The following is a 19,583-nucleotide window of genomic DNA, read 5'->3' as shown; positions in this document are numbered from 1 at the left end:
ACTGAACCAGGAAGAAATAGAAAATATAAACAGACCAATCACAAGCACTGAAATTGAAACTGTGATTAAAAATCTTCCAAGAAACAAAAGCCCAGGATCAGATGGCTTCACAGGTGAATTGTATCAAACATTTAGAGAAGAACTAACACCTATCCTTCTCAAACTCTTCCAAAATATAGCAGAGGGAGGGACACTCCCAAACTCATTCTATGAGGCCAACATCACCCTGATACCAAAACCACACAAAGATGTCACATAAAAAGAAATCTACAGACCAATATCACTGATGAACATAAATGCAAAACTCCTCAACAGAATACTAGCAAACAGAATCCAACAGTACATTAAAAGGATCATACACCATGATCAAGTGGGGTTTATCCCAGGAATGCAAGGATTCTTCCATAAATGAAAATCAATTAATGTGATAAACAATATTAACAAATTGAAGAATGAAAACCATATGCTCATCTCAATATATACAGAAAAAGCTTTCAACAAAATTCAACACCCATTTATGATAAAAATTCTTCAGAAAGTAGGCACAGACGGAACTTACCTCAACATAATAAAGGCCATATATGACAAACTCACAGCCAATGGTGAAAAACTGAAACCATTTCCACTAAGATCAGGAATAAGACAAGCATGTCCACTCTCGCCACTATTATTCAACATAGTTTTGGAAGTCCTAGCCACAGCAATCAGAGAAGAAAAAGAAATAAAAGGAAGCCAAATTGGAAAAGAAGAAGTAAAACTGTCACTGTTTGCAGATGACATGAAACTATGCATACAGATTCCTAAAGGTGCTGCCAGAAAACTACTAGAGGTAATCCATGAATTTGGTAAAGTAGCAGGATACAAAATTAAGGCCAGAAATCTCTTGCATTCCTATACACTAATGATGAAAAATATGAAATAGAAATTAAGGAAACACTCCCATTTACCACTGCAACAAGAAGAATAAAATACCTAGGAATAAACCTACCTAAAAAGACAAAAGACCTTTATGCAGAAAACTATAAGACACTGATGAAAAAATTTAAAGATGATACAAACAAATGGAGAGATATACCATGTTCTTGGATTGGAAGAAGTAACATTGTGAAAATGACTATACCACCCAAAGCAATCTACAGATTCAATTCAATCGCTATCAAACTACCAATGGCATTTTTCACAGAACTAGAACAAAAAATTTCACAATCTGTATGCAAACACAAAAGACCCTGAAGAGCCAAAGCAATCCTGAGAAAGAAAAACAGAGCTGGAGGAATCAGGCTCCTGGACTTCAGACTATACTACAAAGCTACAGTAATCAAGATAGTATGGTACTCGCACAAAGAAAGACAGAAATATAGATCAGTGGAACAGGTTAGAAAGCCCAGAGACAAACCCACGCACATATGGTCACCTTATCTTTGATAAGGAGGCAAGAATATACAATGGAGAAAAGAGAGCCTCTTCAGTAAATGGTGCTGGGAAAACTGGACAGCTACATGTAAAAGAATGAAATTAGAGCACTTCCTAACACCATGCACAAACAAAATGGATTAAAGACCTAAATGTAAGGCCAGACACTATAAAACTGTTAAGGAAAACATAGGCAGAACACTCTGTGATGTAAATTACAGCAAGATCCTTTTTGACCCACCCCCTAGAGAAGTGGAAATAAAAACAAAAATAAACAAATGGGACCTAATGAAACTTAAAAGCTTTTGCACAACAAAGGAAACCATAAACAAGAGGAGAAGACAACCCTCAGAATGGGAGAAAATATTTGCAAATGAAGCAACTGACAAAGGATTATTCTCCAAAATATACAAGCAGCTCATGCAGCTTAATATCAAAAAAAAAAAAAAAAACCCAATCCAAAAATCAGCAGAAGACTGAAATAGACATTTCTCCAAAGAAGATATACAGATTGCCAAGAAACACATGAAAGGATGCTCAACATCACTAATCATTAGAGAAATGCAAATTAAAACTACAATGAGGTTATCACCTCACACCAGTCAGAATGGCCATCAACAAAAAAATCTACTAATAATAAATGCTGGAGAGGGTGTGAAGAAAAGGGAACCCTCTTGCACTGTTGGTGGGAATGTAAATTGATACAGCCACTATGGAGGTTCCTTAAGAAACTAAAAACAGAACTACTATATGACCCAGCAATCCCACTACTGGGCATATACCCTGAGAAAAGCATAATTCAAAAAGAGCCATGTACCACACTGTTCACTGCAGCTCTACTTACAATAGCCAGGACATAGAAGCAACCTAAGTGTCCATCGACAGACGAATGGATAAAGAAGATGTGGCACATATATACAATGGAATATTACTCAGTCATAAAACGAAGCAAAGTTGATTATTTGTAATGAGGTGGATGGATCTAGAGATTGTCATACAGGGTGAAGTAAGTCAGAAAGAGAAAAACAAATACCATATGCTAACATATATATGGCATCTAAAAAAAAAAAAAAAAAGGTTCTGAAGAACCTAGGTGTAGGACAGGAGAAAAGATGCAGACGTACAGAATGAACTTGAGGACACGGGGAGGTGGAAGGGTAAACTGGGATGAAGTGAGAGAGTGGCATGGACATATATACACTACGAAATATAAAGCAGATAGCTAGTGGGAAGCAGCTGCATAGCACAGGGAAATGAGCTCAGTGCTTTGTGTCCTCCTAGACGGGTGGGAGGGAGATGCAAGGGGGAGTAGATATGGGGATATATGTATACATATAGCTGATTCACTTTGTTATATAGCAGCAAGTAACCCAACACTGTAAAGCAATTATACTCCAATAAAGATGTTAAAAAAAAAAGTGTCAGCAGTTAGGTGAGATAATGAATTATTAGAAAAATAAAATTAACCAAAGAGATCCAAATTCTTAGTTGAATGGATTTGCACACATAAGTAAAATTTCCTTAACCAAAAAAAAGAAGATACATTTAATCCATGTTATACAAAAATTCTGAAGGAATTCTCTCTTTTGATAAGGTACAGGGCATGTGTATGTGTACTAGGGGTTATTAGATTTTGGTTGTTTCTTTGGAGGGTTATTTAAAACATCCTAACATGCTATCTGATTTTACTGTTAAGTTCAGAAATGCTAGAGGAAACTGGTTTAAAATATCTATTTGGGGGGGGAGGGATAAATTGGGAGATTGGATTGACATGTACTCACTACTGTATATAGAATAGATAACCAACAAGGACCTACTGTATAGCACAGGGAACTCTACTCAATACTCTGTAATGACCCATATGAGAAAAGAATCTAAAAAAGAGTGGATACATGTATATGTATAACTGATTCCTTTGGCTATGAAGCAGAAACTATCATTATAAATCAACTATACTCCAAAAAAAATTAATTAAAAATAAAATATCTATTGAAAGCAACTTCAACTTTTTTGTGTGTGTTTTTTTGGCCTTGCTGTGCAGCATGTGGGATCTTAGTTTCCCCAACCAGGGATCGAATCCGTGCCCCCTGTAGTGGAAGCTCCGAGTAGTAACCACTGGACTGCCAGGGAAGTCCCTGAAAGTAAATTCAATTTTTAACTCTGACAAAATAACTCATAACAGACATACCTTCTTTCCAAAAAGAGCTATAAAATTGGAAAGTATGTAAAGTCATTGTTTCAGAAATTAAGCAATAGTATGGATAAGACTGTGATCCTTGAAAGAAGAGAAAGAGAAGTCATGAGCATGATCATGATCACCCCACAATCACCTCAACTTTCCTAATGGCAGGAAAGTAGAGCCAACAGGAGGGTGGTCTCACTGATCTGAAGAAGAAGAGGTTGGTGATCCAGGCTGCTAAGACATCTGGAACCTATAAGGCATGTTATGTGAGAAAAGGAGCTATGCTAATGAGGGACCCAGCAGTGTCTGTGGAGGTGGACTGTGGGTGCTTAGCCAACAGCTGGGCAGCATGTGTGCAGAGTGACATCCCACAAGGCCTAGCAAAGATTGTGTTTTCAGGGCTGAGAGCTAGACAGTAATACTAGAGGGCATACAGTACTGGAATTTATTGGAGTCCCAGCTTAGCCAAAGTGAAGTGACCTAACTTGTCATTCAGTTGAGACTTCATGGAAATGATCTCTTAAGTGTAAGAACCCTGCTCTAGTGTAAGGACATGCCCTAGAATGAAGTTTAAAATTAAATATAAATAAAGCTTTAATAAAGAGTAAATCCAAGCCCGACAAGAACAAAAGTATCCACAAGTGATTTATCTGTCAGCCATAAAAAGTCAACATTGTTTAAGGGAGGCAGCATAATCCAGATTCCCTTTAATTTATGATTCATAACGTTCAGCATATAAGTAAAAGTTACTAGAAGTAAGAAAACAAAAATGTGTGACTCATATTTGAGGGAAAAAGCAGTCTGTATAAATCAATACCAAAGGTCCAGATGTTGAAATTAGCAGACAGGGACTTTAAAGAAGCTTTTATAAATATTTTAAAGGACAACACAATCATGATGAATGAACAGATAGGGTATCTCAGAATAGGAATGGAAACTATAAAAATGCACCAAACTGAATTGAAAAGTATAATATTTGAAGAAAAGTCACTTGATAGCCTTAATCACAGATTGGCACCCTAAAAAAATCACTGAATTCAATGAAATACCAATATGCAATTATGCACTTTGAAGAACAGAAAGAAAATAAGATAAAAAAAAATGAACAGCTTAGGACCTATGGAATAATATCAAAAGTTATAACACAAACATAATTGGAGTTCTAGAAGAAGAGGAGAGAAGTTAGAAAAGAAGAGGAAGAGTAGGAGAAAGTATAATGGCAGCAAAAAATATTTAAAGAAAAATGGTCAAAATTTTACTGAGTTTGGTAAAAGCACAGCTCATAATGCTTTTTAAAAATACTAAACAAAATTATTTTATTTAAAATAATGGGCATGCATTTTTATGTATGCATATTTCTTTTTTTTTCCTTGAATTTTTCATCAATTTGTACAAATAGGTGACAAAGAAAAAAATATCACAGACTCATGAGGGTAACGTGCTAAAGTTCAGGATATCCAAAGTTGTAAATCTGAAATAACCACATGTATGGATAAACCAACAAAAGTATTCAATAATTAAATCTTTTGCTGTCTCCTTCCATAATATACCTGTCACTGTTACAAGATGTCCTTCATATACTACCTCTAAAAGGAACAACTAATAAAAACTCAGGAACGTTTTTTTAAGGAGGGTTTGTTTTAATAAACAATTTCATTTGTTTAAGACATATTTATTGAATTTCTCCTATGTGCTAGGCAATCAAGACAGACATAGCTCTTACCCATCATGAACATATTGTCTAGAAAAATTAATAAAGTAAATCAATGTGTCATAATAAAGTTATTATGCACTTGTTGCTAGGAACACATAGTGGACACTGTTCAAACAGAGATGTCCTTAACTTGTTACAACTCTCTACATACCAAAATGCTTGGCTTACACTAGTGCTCTCTTATTTCACTTAAGGACTAACCCAGTTCAATATTTTCACAAACATATAGCCAACTTAATGAAAAAAGTTATTTTTCTGCAAAATTCTGTTATGAAAATTTTCAAATGTGCAAAAGATGAAAAAAATAATGTATTGATCATCTACAAGGGCACTTCCTAGATTCTACAAATAATATTTCACTACATCACATTAGTATTCATCCCATCTCTCTACTTAACTATTAATTCAGAAGACAGGGATCTTAGTAAACAATATTATAAATTGGATCAAATTAACAAACATGGTAATAAATTGTTTGGGAAGATTCAGTTTACCTTTTGCCTTTACATATCCAAAATAAGGGGAATTAGAGTGCTGTTTTGTTCACGGAATCTTGTGTCCTTGTTAAATTATAAAGAAAATCAACACCACATTATAAAAATATCAGTAATTTCTGCATGTCTGAGGATAGATTTTCTAATTCCTTAAATGTAGGATAGAGTATGTTTTTTTAAAAGTTTTTATAAATAATTCCATTTATTTAAGACATATTTCTTGAGTACCTCCTATGTACCAGGCAGGTAAGAGAGGCATAACTCTTACCCAATAGGAACATATTGTCTAGAAAAAGTGGTAAAATAAAGTGATGTGTCATATACAATTATTATACATTTATCATTAGGAACCCATCCTGGATGCTGTGGTGCACAGCCCAATCCCCCTTCAAGACCCTGACACTCGTTTCCCCAATGGCTTGGAGTTCTGGTGGCTGAAAGCAGTCAGCTCAATCTGTCTCTAGTGCTTGCCCTCAGCAGCAGAGAATTATCTCACCCAAGAACAGACCCCTTCCGGGAATAGCTCACATTCAGATCTGGTCTATTCAGGGATATAAAGGACCAGCCCTCTTGCCTCAATGCGGACCTCGTTGAAGGGTCACCCCAGTTCTGGAGAACCCAATGCAATCAGCTGAAGTTTTTATTGAGACTTAATTACAGCCCAACTTTATCCAAACTTATTTCCTTCACTCCCTCATAGGTGTTATCTCCAAATGATTCCATAATAAAATTTTAGCAGGCAAACCTCCATCTTAGACTCTGTGTTTCAGGGAAACTAACCTAACTGAAAATCCACTGCACTAGAATGAGTTCTTTTGTATAGCTCCTTCAATATCACAACCAATGTATTAAGTATTTTACGTACATTATAAATGCATATAGTGTTAGTTAATTCCCACAATGACTGTGTGCAGTAAGAAATGTTATTGTCCTCATTTCACAGATGTATCAATGGAATCTAAGAGGTTCAGTTATTTGACCTTAAATATACAGTTTGCAAGTGGCAAACCAAGGGTTTGAACATAATTTGAATGCTGTCTTTTTTATTCCTACTAATATAAAAGATTATGGATTCAACCTAATAACTTGTATCTTAGTCATCCTGTACATCATCACCATTCAGATTCATTCAGGAGTTTAAATTATACCTGTCAATCTAGCCCCTGAGGACCCAGGCTTCAGGTGAGGTCCTATGGACCTAGTCTCCTAGGTCTCAAGTACCAGGCCTATCACTGCAGACTCAGGCACAAGAATGGTCCCCACAGAACCAAACACAAGACATGATGACCTGCTGACCCAGAAACCAGATCTGCCCACTCAAGGACTCCAGCAGCAAGGCCACCCATGGACAGCACAAGGCAGTTCACTCAAAATCTCTAGATAGGCTGACCGGTGAACGCCTTTGCCTGCTGAGGCCAGTCAGTAAAGCCTGGAGGAGGTGCCTATTCTTCAAATGTGCAGGCACCAACACAGGCCACAAGGATCACAAATAATCAAGAAAACATGACACCACCAAAAAAAATTAATAAATCTCCAATGACTGGACCAAAAGGAATGGAGATCTATGAACTGTTCAACAAAGAATTCAGAATAATCCTCTTTTAAAAATTCAGTGAACTTCAAGAAAACACAGACAACTAAATAGATGGAGAAAACAATGCATGAACAAAGTGAGAAGTTCAACAAAGAAATAGAGACCATTTAAAAAAAGGAAATTCTACAATTGAAGAGTAAAAGGAATGCTCAGAAGAGTTACACAGAAAGCTTCAACAGTACAGTCTATGAAGCAGAAGAAAGAATTAGTGAACTAGAAGACTGGTACTTTGAAATCACCGGGTTAGAGGAGAAAAAAGAAAAAAGAATGAAAAAAAGCCTATGTGAATTATGGCATACCATTAAAAGAAAAAACAATCTGTGCATTATGGGAATCCAAGAAGGAAAAGAGAGGGAGAAAGAAGAAGAAAGCTTATTCAAAGAGATAATGGCTGAGAACTTCTCAAATCTGGGGAGGGATTTGATGTCTAAGTTTATGAAGCTAATAGGTCACCACAAAATTTCAACTCAAAATGATATCTCTAAGACACACATTATAATAAAATCAAAGATGGAGAGAATTTTTCAAGTGGCAAGATAAAAAAACATCCCATACATACAAAAGAACACCCATAAGACAATTGGTGGATTTCACAAAAGAACCCTTGCAGGTCAGGAGAAAGTGGGATAATATATTCAAAGAGTTGAAAGAAAAAAAAAAATTTCCAACCAAGAATACTTTACCTGGCAAAGTTGTCTTTCAGAAGTGAAGAAGAGAAAAGAATTTCCCAGTAAACACAAGCTGGAAGAATTCATCACCACTAGACCTTCCTTATAAGAAATGCTGAAGAGTTCTTCAAGCTGAAATGAAAGAATGCTAATTAGTAACATGAAAATATAAAACATAGTGGCGAAGGTGAGTATATAGTCAAAATCAGAATGCTCTAATACTGTAGTATAGTGATTTGTTAATCATCTAACTCTAGTACAAAGGTTAAAGGACAAAAGTCTTAAAACTGATTATAGCTACAATAGTTTGTTAATAGATACAAACTATAAAGAGATGTAAATTGTGACAACAAAAACATAAAATATGATGGGGGGAGTAAAGGGTAGAGATTTTGTATGTAATCAAAGTTAAGTTGTTATCATCTTAAAATAGTGTTATATGTACAAGATGTTTTATATAAGACTTATGGCAATCACAAAGCAAAAACTTACAGTAGATACACAAAATATAAGAGAAGAGACTCAAAGCATTCCAACTATCAATTCACAAAGTAAGAGCAAAAAAGGAAGAAAGGGAAAAAGAACCTATTAACAGGCCTGAAAACAATAAGATGTCATGAGTAAGTCCTTACCTGCCAATAATTACTTTAAATGTAAATGGATTAAATTCTCCAATCAAAAGGAATCAATCAGCTGAAAGGATTAAAAAACAAAACCCTGCCTGTAAGAGGTTTACTTCAGCTTTAAGGATACACGTGGCTTAAAGTGAAGGGCTGGAAAAGATATTCCATGCAAATAGAAACCAAGAGAGCAGTGGTATTTATATTTATATCAGGCAAAATAAACTTTAAGTCAAAAATTGTAACAAGGTACAAATAGGTTATTATATAATGATAAGAGGGTCAATTCATCAAGAGAATGTAACATTGTAAATATATATGCACTCAATATCAGAGCACCTAACTATATTAAGCAAATTCTAACATATCTGAAATAGACAACAATGCAACAATAGTAGGGAACTTCAGTACCCCACCTTCAACAATGGATAGATCATTCAGACATTCAATGAGGAAACACTGGACTTAAACTATACCTTAGAAACAATGGATCTAACCAACATACACAAAACATTGCATCCAACAGCAGCACAACACACATTCTTCCCAGAGCACATGGAACATTCTCCATGATAGATCATATGTTAGGTCACTAAACAAGCCTTAGCAAATTAAGAAGACTGAAATAATACCAAGTATCTTTTCCGACCACTAACAGTGGTATGAAACTAGAAATCAGTAACAAGAGGGAAACTAGAGAATTCACAAATGAATGGAAATTAAACAACACACTCCTGAATAACCAATGGATCAAGGAAGAAATCAAAAAGGAAATTAAAAATATCTTGAAACAAATAAAAGTGAAAACACAACATACCAAAATTTGGGGGATGTAGCAAAAGTAGTTCTAAGAAGGAAGTTTATGCAACAAAAGCCTATATTAAGGAAAGAAAGATCAAAATAAACAACCCATCAAGGAATTAAAAAAAAGAAGAACAAACTAAGCCCAAAGTTAGCAGAAGGAAGGAAATAACAAAGATCAGGGAAGAAATAAATGAAATAAAGACCAGAAAAATGGTATAAAATATCAACAAAACAAAGATCTGGTTTTTTGAAAAGATAAGTAAAATTAACAAACCTTTAGCCGACTAAGAATAAAAGAAAAAGACTCAACTAAATAGTATCAGAAATGAAAGAGGAGACATTACAACTGACACCATGGAAATACAAAGGACCACTAGAGACTACTATAAACAATTTTATGCCAACAAATTGGATAACCTCGAAGAAACGGACGAATTCCTAGACACAGTCTACTAAGACAGAATCATGAAGAAATAGAAAATCTGAACAAATAACAAGTAAGGAGATTGAAGCAGTAATAAAAAAAAATCACCTAACAAAGAAAAGCCCAGCACCAGATGGTTCCACTGGTAAATTCTACCAAACATTTAAAGAAAAATTGATACCAATTCTTCTCAATCCCTTCAAAAAAACTGAAGAGGAGGGGATGTTTCCAAATTCATCTTACAAAGCCAGCATCACCCTCACCCCAAAACCAGAAAAGGACATTACAAGGGAAGAAAAGTATAGGCCAATATCTGATGAATGTAGATGTAAAAAATTTCAATAAAATACTAGAAAACTGAATTCAACAGCATATTAAAAGGATCATACACCATGATCAAGTGGGATTTCTCTCTGAGATGCAAGGATGGTGTAAATACACAAATCAATAAATGTGACACACCACATTAATAAAATTAAAGAAAAAATTATATGATCATTTAAATAAATGCAGAAAAAGCATTTGCAGAAAAAGCATTTGACAAACTTCAACACCCTTTGATTATAAACACTCTCAACAAATTAGTTATAGAAGGAACATATCTCAACATAATAAAGGCCATATATGACAAACCCGCAGGTAACATCATACTCGACATTGAAAGGTTGAAAGCTTTTCCTCTATATCAGGGTGCCCACTTTCACTGCTCCTATTCAACACAGTATTGGAAGTCCTAGCCAGACCAATTAGGTAAGAAAAAGAAAAGGCATCAAATTAGAAAGGAAGAGTAAAATTATCTTTGTTTCCAGATGATATGATCTCATATATAGAAAATCCTAAAGACTCCACTAAAAAATTGTCAGAACTAATAAATTTAGTTAAGTTGTAGGATACAACAATCAACATAGAAAAATCAGTTCTCTTTCTATACACTAACAATGAGCTATCTGAAAAAGAAGTAAAATAATTCCATTTAAAATAGCATCAAAGCTAATAAAATATTGAGGAAATTTAACCAAGGAGGTGAAAGATCTGTACATTGAAAATTGCAAGCCATTGATGAATGAAATTGAAGAAGACACAAATAAATGGGAAAATATCCCATGTTCATAAATTGGAAGAATTGATATTGTTAACATGTCCAGACTATCCAAAGTCATCTATAGATTCAATGCAATCTCTATCAAAATTCCAACTGCATTCTTCACAGAAGTAGAAAAACAATCATAAAATGCATATGGAACCACAAAATACCTTGAATAGCCAAAGAAAGTCTGAGAAAGAAGAACAAAGCTGGAGGCATCATACTTCCTGATTTCAATCTTAATTACAAAGCTATAGTAATCAAAACTATATACTAGTATGGTACTGGCAGAAAAACAGATATATAGATCAGTGGAGCAGAATAGAGGGCTCAGAAATAAACTCATGCATACATGGTCAACTAATATTTCACAAGGGAGCCAAGAATAGTTTCTTCAATAAATAGTGTTGGGAAAATTGGAGAAACATAGGTTCCAGTTTCACTGGAACCCTACTATATATGACTCACAAAGATTAACTCAAAATGGATTAAAGGACAAAATGGATTAAAGACCCAAAACCACAGACTCCTAGAAAATATATGGTAAAAGCTTTTTGATATTGACATTGGTCTTGACAATGATTTTCTGGATATGACACCAAAAGTGTAAGCAATGAAAGCAAAAATAACAAGTAGGACTACATCAAACTAAAAAGCTTTTGCACAGGAAAAGTAGCAATCAATAAAATGAAAAGGCAACCTGTGAAATGAGAGAAAATACTTGCAAACCATCTATCTGATAAGAAATTGATATCCAAAATAGATAAAGAACTCAGGTAACTGATTAACAACAACAAAAACAAATAATCTGAGTAAAAAATGGGTGGAGGACTTGAATAGACATTTTTTCCAATGAAGATATAAAAATGACCAACAGGTAAGTGAAAAGCTATTCTAATCACCAGGGAAATACAAATCAAAACCACATGAGATGCCACCTCATACGTGTTAGAATGGCTATTATTCAGACCACAGGAAATAACAACTGTTGGCGAGGATGTGGAGAAAAGGCAATCCTCAAGCACTATTGGTGGGAATGTAAACTGGTTTAGCCACTACAGAAGCCAGTATGGAGGTTCCTCAAAAAATTAAAAATAGAACTACCATATGATCCAGCAATCCCACACTTGGGTATATACCCAAAGGAAATAAAATCATTATCTTGAAGAAATATCTGCACCTCCATATTCATTTCAGCACTGTTAGCAATAGCCAAGACATGGAAACAACCTGAGTGTCTACCAAAGGATGAATAAATAAAAAAGAAATTTTATATATATATATATATATATATATATACACTAACCCTAACCCTAATTCCATATATACAATGTGTAATTCCATATATACAATGGAATATTTTTCAGCCATAAAAAGAAAAAAAAAAACCTTGACATTTATGACAACATGGATGAAACTTGAAGGTGTCATGCTAACTGAAAAAAAGTCAGGTAGAGAAAGAGAGACGCTGAATGTTTTTATTTAGATTGGAATCTACAAAAGCCAGATTCACAGAAATAGAGAATAAAAATATCACTTCCAGGGCCTAGGAGTTGGGGGAAACAGGGAGGTGTTGGTCAGAGTACAAAGTTCTAGTTATAAGATGAATAAGTTCTGGGAATCTAATGTATAGCATGATGACTACAGTGAACAATACCTTATTATATACCTGAAACCAGCTAAGAATATAGATCTTTAAAGTTATCACCACACACACACACACAATTGGTAATTATGTAAGGTGATGAATGTGTTAACTAACCTTATTGTGTTAAACATTTTGTAATATATAGTTGCATCAAATCATCATGCTGTACACCTTAAATTTACATATGCTATATGCCAATTATATCTCAATAATGCTAGGGGCAAAAAGATTACGGAGTCAACCTAACAATCTGTGTCTTGGTCATCCTATATGTTATTACCTTTCACATTTATTCAGGGGTTAACTTTACATTATACTTGTCAAACTCAAGATGACTTCAAGATCAAAGGCATTTTGATGGTTGCTTCCCCCTGTGTTGATTTCATAGCTTCACCCATGAAATGTTGAAAATGTTGCAGATAGAAGCAATTGAGAATAATTCTAGCTAGTCTTTTGTAAAGAAAAGTTATTTTGCCATTTAGTGACAGTTCAGTGATTTACATATGAATGCAAGTAGGCCGGAGACAGAAGGAAAGGAACAGAGAAAATGGGGAAGGAAATGAAGGTGAAACTGAAAGAAAATTAAGACAATGTCTGATTTAAACACTACATTGCAACTCAGGGCTTTGAACAAAATATGTCAAGAAGCTTTGGGGCAGTCAGGATATAGCAAATGATGTAAATTAAAAAATAAGGGCATAACTTTACCAAACCAGGATTTCATGGAATAACAGGCAGTCTTTTGAATTATAATGCTCTATATTTAATGGTGTTCCTTGGCATATAGGAAAAATCGATATTCATTCATTCCCTTCCAAAAATACTTAAAGAGCAATTCCTAGAACTACTTACTAGGTGTGGTAGATAAGGGGAAGGAAACCAGCTATTACAGAGCTTTTACAGTGCTCCAGGCATGGTACTAGGCCTACCCTATGCCATCTGTTGTTTTATTTTTCCCTCATGAAGTGATAAGATCGGTATAAATATACATCGCTGCCCCTAGGAGCTTTGAAAATACTCAGGCGGTGGGGTGGGGTAGGGGGTGGGGCGGTCAGGACTGAAAAGGCTAAAAATAAATCGGCACCAGTGAAAGCATACAAAGTATTTTTATGTGTCAGGTATTTACATTCTTTTTATTGTTTGATTCATTTGATCCTGAAAACAACTCTACGGGTGGATAACTGTTATGGGCATCCTAAAGAAGCGAGGTGAAGGAGACCAGAGGTCACACAGCTGGAAACAGTCTAGCTAGGATTCTAATCCAGGCAGTGGGTCCAGAGGGTATGCCCTTCACCGTGACTTTCACTGCCTGTCTTTCCCTCCGTGAACAAACAAGTCATCAGTGGAAGTGCTGTTACCGCTGGGGCATGAGTGACCGTTGCCTTTGCAATAGCAGCAGCTGCAGAAATATTTATAGAGCACCTACTATGTGTCGAGTCTTGTGTGAAGCACTTTACGTGAGTTTTGGCATCTCATAGAGCTCGATATTCTTTTTTAACTTCAAGGAAATGAATGTACCTGACAAGAAGTGCCCAAGGTCACACAGGTGGAGAAATTAACGTGGTCTAAAATGAGGATGGGAGGTAGGGAGTGATTTTTACAGCTAAGGTGGAATTTATTCTCAATCCAAAGGAATACACAGAGAAGGCAAATTAGGATTCATTAAGCACTGTATGCCAGCCTTTATAAGCATGATCTCATTCAGCATTATTAATCATTATTATCTCCATCTTATAGATTTAAGGTCCAGCCAAGTAACCTGCCCAGGGTCCAATGGCTGGGGTGATATTCAGGACCAGGCCTGGTCCATTTGATGCCAAATTCCCAGCATTCTGCTGCTTAGAAGATTTGGACTGGCTGAAAAATAACCGAGCAGTCCTAGATGGGGCCCAGGGACAGAAATGGCCATGATGTGACCAGATGAGAGTTCCTGAGATACCTGATCAAACTGAGCATTCATCGGGGGTTCATAAAGGGAAGTACACATAGAAAAGTAAACTGAGGCAGTTTGTGGTTGGCCAGCTTTTAGAGTTTATATATTTCATTCTAGATCTTACAGGGCCTCTGAAATTCTTCAGCAGGAATATAGTATGGAATATGGTATTTTAGAATGATAAAATGAAAGCGATTCCACAGCTGGGAATATACTTTTAAAAATGTACTGTTAAACAATTATGAAGATGTTCATTGAAGAGTGGTTTGTAACACTGAGAACTGGAAACAACATAAATGTGAGTCAATAAGAAGCTAGTTACGTAAATATGACACATTAAGTGATGGAACACTAGTCATTGAAAATAATGAGGTTCATCAATACACATTAACATGAAAAAAATTACTAAATCATGATATTAAGTGAAAAACAAAAACCAAAAACAAGGTTCCCAACATGCATCTAGTGTGCTATAGTTTGAATAAAGTGAATGATATATATATATAATTCACACACACACACACACACACACACACACACACACATATATATGAGGGGTGTGTGGGTTCAAATGTGTGTATCTACATACAAATACATTGCATGAATATGAAAATCTAGAAATACACACACACATACAGGTAAACTTGTTCATTGTGTTTACTTTGGCATAGAGATAACTGAGAATAGGCGTTTCTAGTTTAAGAAATCCACCTCTTCTCCAAGTCACAAAGATTTTCTCCTAAATTGCCTTCAAACAATTGAACTATTTTTTTATTTTACTTTTTTTTTTTTTTTTTTTTGCGGTACGCGGGCCTCTCACTGTTGTGGCCCCTCCCGTTGCAGAGCACAGGCTCCGGACGCGCAGGCTCAGCGGCCATGGCTCACGGGACCAGGCGCTCGGCGGCATGTGGTATCTTCCCTCCGGACCGGGGCACGAACCGCGTCCCCTGCATCGGCAGGCGGACTCCCAACCACTGCACCACCAGGGAAGCCCTACTTTTCAGTCTTTAACCCATATGTAATTTATTATTGTATATGGTAGCAAGTAGGAATTCAGTATTATATGGATAACTATATTCAGGGATATTATAAATTTTCTCATTCAAAACCTCAACTGAATTTTGATTTTTAAAAAATTTCTTGAATCCTTGTTTTAATTTCTGGAAGCTTGACTTTTAAAGATAAGACTACTGACTTTTAAAGATAAGTCTATTCCTGTTTTACAGATGCACTACCTTCTTAAATCCACTTGGAGAACATTAATGAAATTATAAATATGTTTTCTGGGGTCAGGTTGCCAGTCTCTTTATTCTGGTCTTTTCTCTTCCATGATCCAGGCTTTTCTCAAATATTCGGTGGCCCTGGACATCCAGTCATGGGTGGAAGCCTGGCTGGCAGCTGTGTGGGCCTGAGGGGCTTGTCAAAGGCAGGTTTCTCAGAATGATCAGGTGGGGAGGCACCTGTTATGACCAGAGCCCATCCCATGTGCCAGAGTGGGAAGGGTTTTCACCTATGGTACTTCCACTCATTTTAGGGTTCATTCTGATTTCCTTTAAGGAAAACATTCCCCCGATCCTTTGATCTGGGGCCAATTGCTAGGATACCTATGCCTCACCTCTGCAGGTTGGAGAGGGAGGTGGGGACTGCCTGTTCAGACTTTTAATTATTTCCCCTCATCTTAGCCACAGATCACATTTCTGCTCCATACGGTGAATCTTCTCTGGGATTCTACACCACTTCAGAGCGCCATGGCGTGTGTTCTAGGCTGAGGCTTCCTCTGCTCAGTTTCATTTGTTGTCACCCTTGCAGTTTTGAATTGCAGAAATATACAGGTGTGTTATCTGCTATGGCATTCCTCTCACCCTCTTTGCTCTTGTGAGTGTGTCTCAGGTTTACACCTTTACTGTAAACTTAATATGAAGGGATGTAAGTGCACTTTCTAATGAATCATCTTTACCCAGAAGCCCAAGAACTAATTTTTAAGCAAAGAGAAGTTGGGTGTCATCTGAGATAGGATCTTTATGTATTGGCGGGAGGAACTGAGGGGAAAATATTTTAAAGGTTTTTTGAAATAAGGGACTGGAGCAAAAGAGAACATGTCATGTGCACACTACTATATTTAAAATAGATAACCAACAAGGACCTACTGTAGAGCACAGGGAATTCTGCTCAATATTCTGTAATACATAAATGGGAGAAGAATTTGAAAAAAAATAGGTACATGTATATGTACAACTGAATCACTCTGCTGTACCCCTGAAACTAACACAATATTGTTAATCAACTATACCCCAATATAAAAAAAAAAGGAGAGAGAGAGCACATGTCATTGCATCGGGAATGTTACTGGAAGCCCGTGGTAGAAGAGTTTGCATTGATGGGAAAAGAACCCAAACTGTAAGTGTGTGAGCACTTACGAGTGTCCACCATGAGTGGCGACTTTAAGCGCTCACCCTTGTCCCTAAATATCAGCCAACGCCCTCTATTAAAAACTTGACTTCTGACCACTGTGTTCGGACCATTTCCAGTAATTACGTCTGCCCTTCTTGGGAAATCCCAGATATTGATCTTAAGCTTATTCTCCTATTTTATTTGTGCTCAGCATACAGACCATCACATCGTATTTTCCAGGTTCTGTGCTGTCCACTACGGCAATAGGTAAGCCTGTTTGACACAGCCTGGGACTCACCACCTCCGCCGTCCCCTGCGGTCCCCCAGCACACACAAGCCAATCAGGATGGCACTCTTACCATCTTGCTCTGGCCCCACAAGAGAGAACAGAGGGAAGAGTGAAGCAGTGGGGAAGGAGTGAGCATAGGGCTACATCTATCAGAATAAAAATGGGATTATAAAGGGCATTGAGAAGGGCTTGCATTTCTTCACACCCCTAAGAACTTAGCAAACACAATAAGCACTAATTAAGCAGAATTCAATTGAGTGGAGCATTTTCTAAACCTGTAGTACTTAACAGAACCACCTAAATAATCCTCTCAGCACAACTAGGAGGCAGGCAAGGTATAAATGCTCCTCCTCCTAGATACTAAAAAAGGCAGAACATAGACTCTCCAGTTTACTGAGGTTACCTCATATAGCCTGACCCTACCTTTTAGCCAACAACGTTAAACATAACCATTGCGCCACCTGTAGACATTTCTTCCACAGATGTTTACGGAGGGCCCATTATGACCCGATGGCGCTCTAGGCACTGAGGATACAGCAGTGGATAAAACAATGCCCCTCTGGAACTTACGCTGTGTGATTCACCCAACACACAAATGGCAGCTTATTAAAAAATTATTTAAATTCTTTGACTTTGGAGGGAAACGGATTCCTTGATCCCTGGATGGAGAAGAATCCATAAAGGCATAAGTGCCTCTTGCTCATGATCACAAATTTGGGGCTCTCCAAGCAAAGCTGCCATGGCTGGTAACTTGGGCCAAGCAGAGGCAGCAACTCTGCTTATGTGGGCACCAGACCAGAACCCCAGAGAAAGGCAAAATGCCCAAGAGGCCAACTGTGTCTACAAGCTCCCTCCTTTAGGGGTACTCGTGGTGTTTATTAGGAAATCAACCCATTCATATACGTACTGTGGGCATCCACCTGCTAGAACAAAGGGAAAGTCACGGCAGACAGTGTAGCTGAGCTGATGACCTGGTTCTCCACGTGGCTCAATCTGCAACTAATCTTGGAGAACTGTGATTCAAAGTGACTGTAAGACCACAAAGGACAGCCTTTTTTTTTTCTATTATTCCACAAAAGGTTATATGATTTTGTCTCTTCCTTGCAACCTTACAAAAATTATCCCCAATCCAGTAATGGGCACATAGTAGACACATATACTATATTGTGTAAATTAAATAAAAATTGCTCAACAAACCAGCCGCCGCTCTCATGCTGCCATGTCATATGCACTTCCTACTCCTTGGAAGTGTCCGTATTTAAAGAGAACCAGTTAAATGTAACCAGAATAGACTTTTTAAATACCTTATATTTTTTCCTCCATATTGTTTTAATTCGTGCCGGTCATAATGTACTCTAAAACAACTAACTCATAAAATATAGTGACTGTACAAATTACACCAGCTAACTTTTATCTTTACTTTTATTGTATTGGCTTTCAAAAATATGAAACCATAAATCAAAAATAATAGAGTTATCTTACTAAAACCCAGTGTCACTCTGTTCATTTGGCTCCCAATCATGGCAAAAACAAATACGGAGACGGGAAGAAAGACGAATCAGATCTATACAGTGTGGTGCATTCACTTTTTCCATTTGTCTTACTCTGTCGGCTGCAAAAATGTTGTTATTAAATTGTAAGGAGGAATATCTGTCAATATAATATTGGAGGCAACTACAAACAAATTTAATCAACTGAGAACAAGGGTGACTAATAAACTCCAATGAGAATTAAGAAGCTGTTCAAGAAGCAGAATAAACATTGATGCATTGCTTGAAAATATGACTATGGTTTCCCTGAAAAGTCTATTCATATCATGCTCTCTAGATGTCTGGATTTTGGTAGCAGCTCCCAGAAACGGAGGGAAGTTAATCACACAAGCAGAATATATAAATTCTGTCACCCGTGGTGGAGGGGCAGGCAGGGCTGGGGGACTGGCATTACACGTATAGCAGACAAAAGAACAAGAAACAGGAGTGAATACGAGCTGTTGAGGATATGTTCTCTCATTTCTCTCTGCTTGCTGCTACACAACCACCTGTTTCCCGTCTATGGGGAATGAATAGTGCAATTAGAGTGGGAATTAGGGCGTGTTCTAATATGATCATGGAAAAATAAGCTTCCTGCTATCTTAGAGTGCTGGAGGGTGGGATTCTTTTCTATCATGGCATGTCTGGAAGCATTGAATCATATCTGCAGACACCTGTGCGGGTCTATATGAGGTTCAGGGATGTATATATAAAAGAGACCTTGGACTAAGGGAACACGTGGAGTCAGACCATCTGATGGAAGGGGATTCCCCAAACATGACAGCTCAACAACGGA

Source organism: Leucopleurus acutus (genome assembly GCF_964270905.1).
Source record: "Leucopleurus acutus genome assembly, chromosome: 5".
Lineage (NCBI taxonomy): Eukaryota > Metazoa > Chordata > Mammalia > Artiodactyla > Delphinidae > Leucopleurus > Leucopleurus acutus.
Note: the sequence above shows the minus strand (reverse complement) of the source record.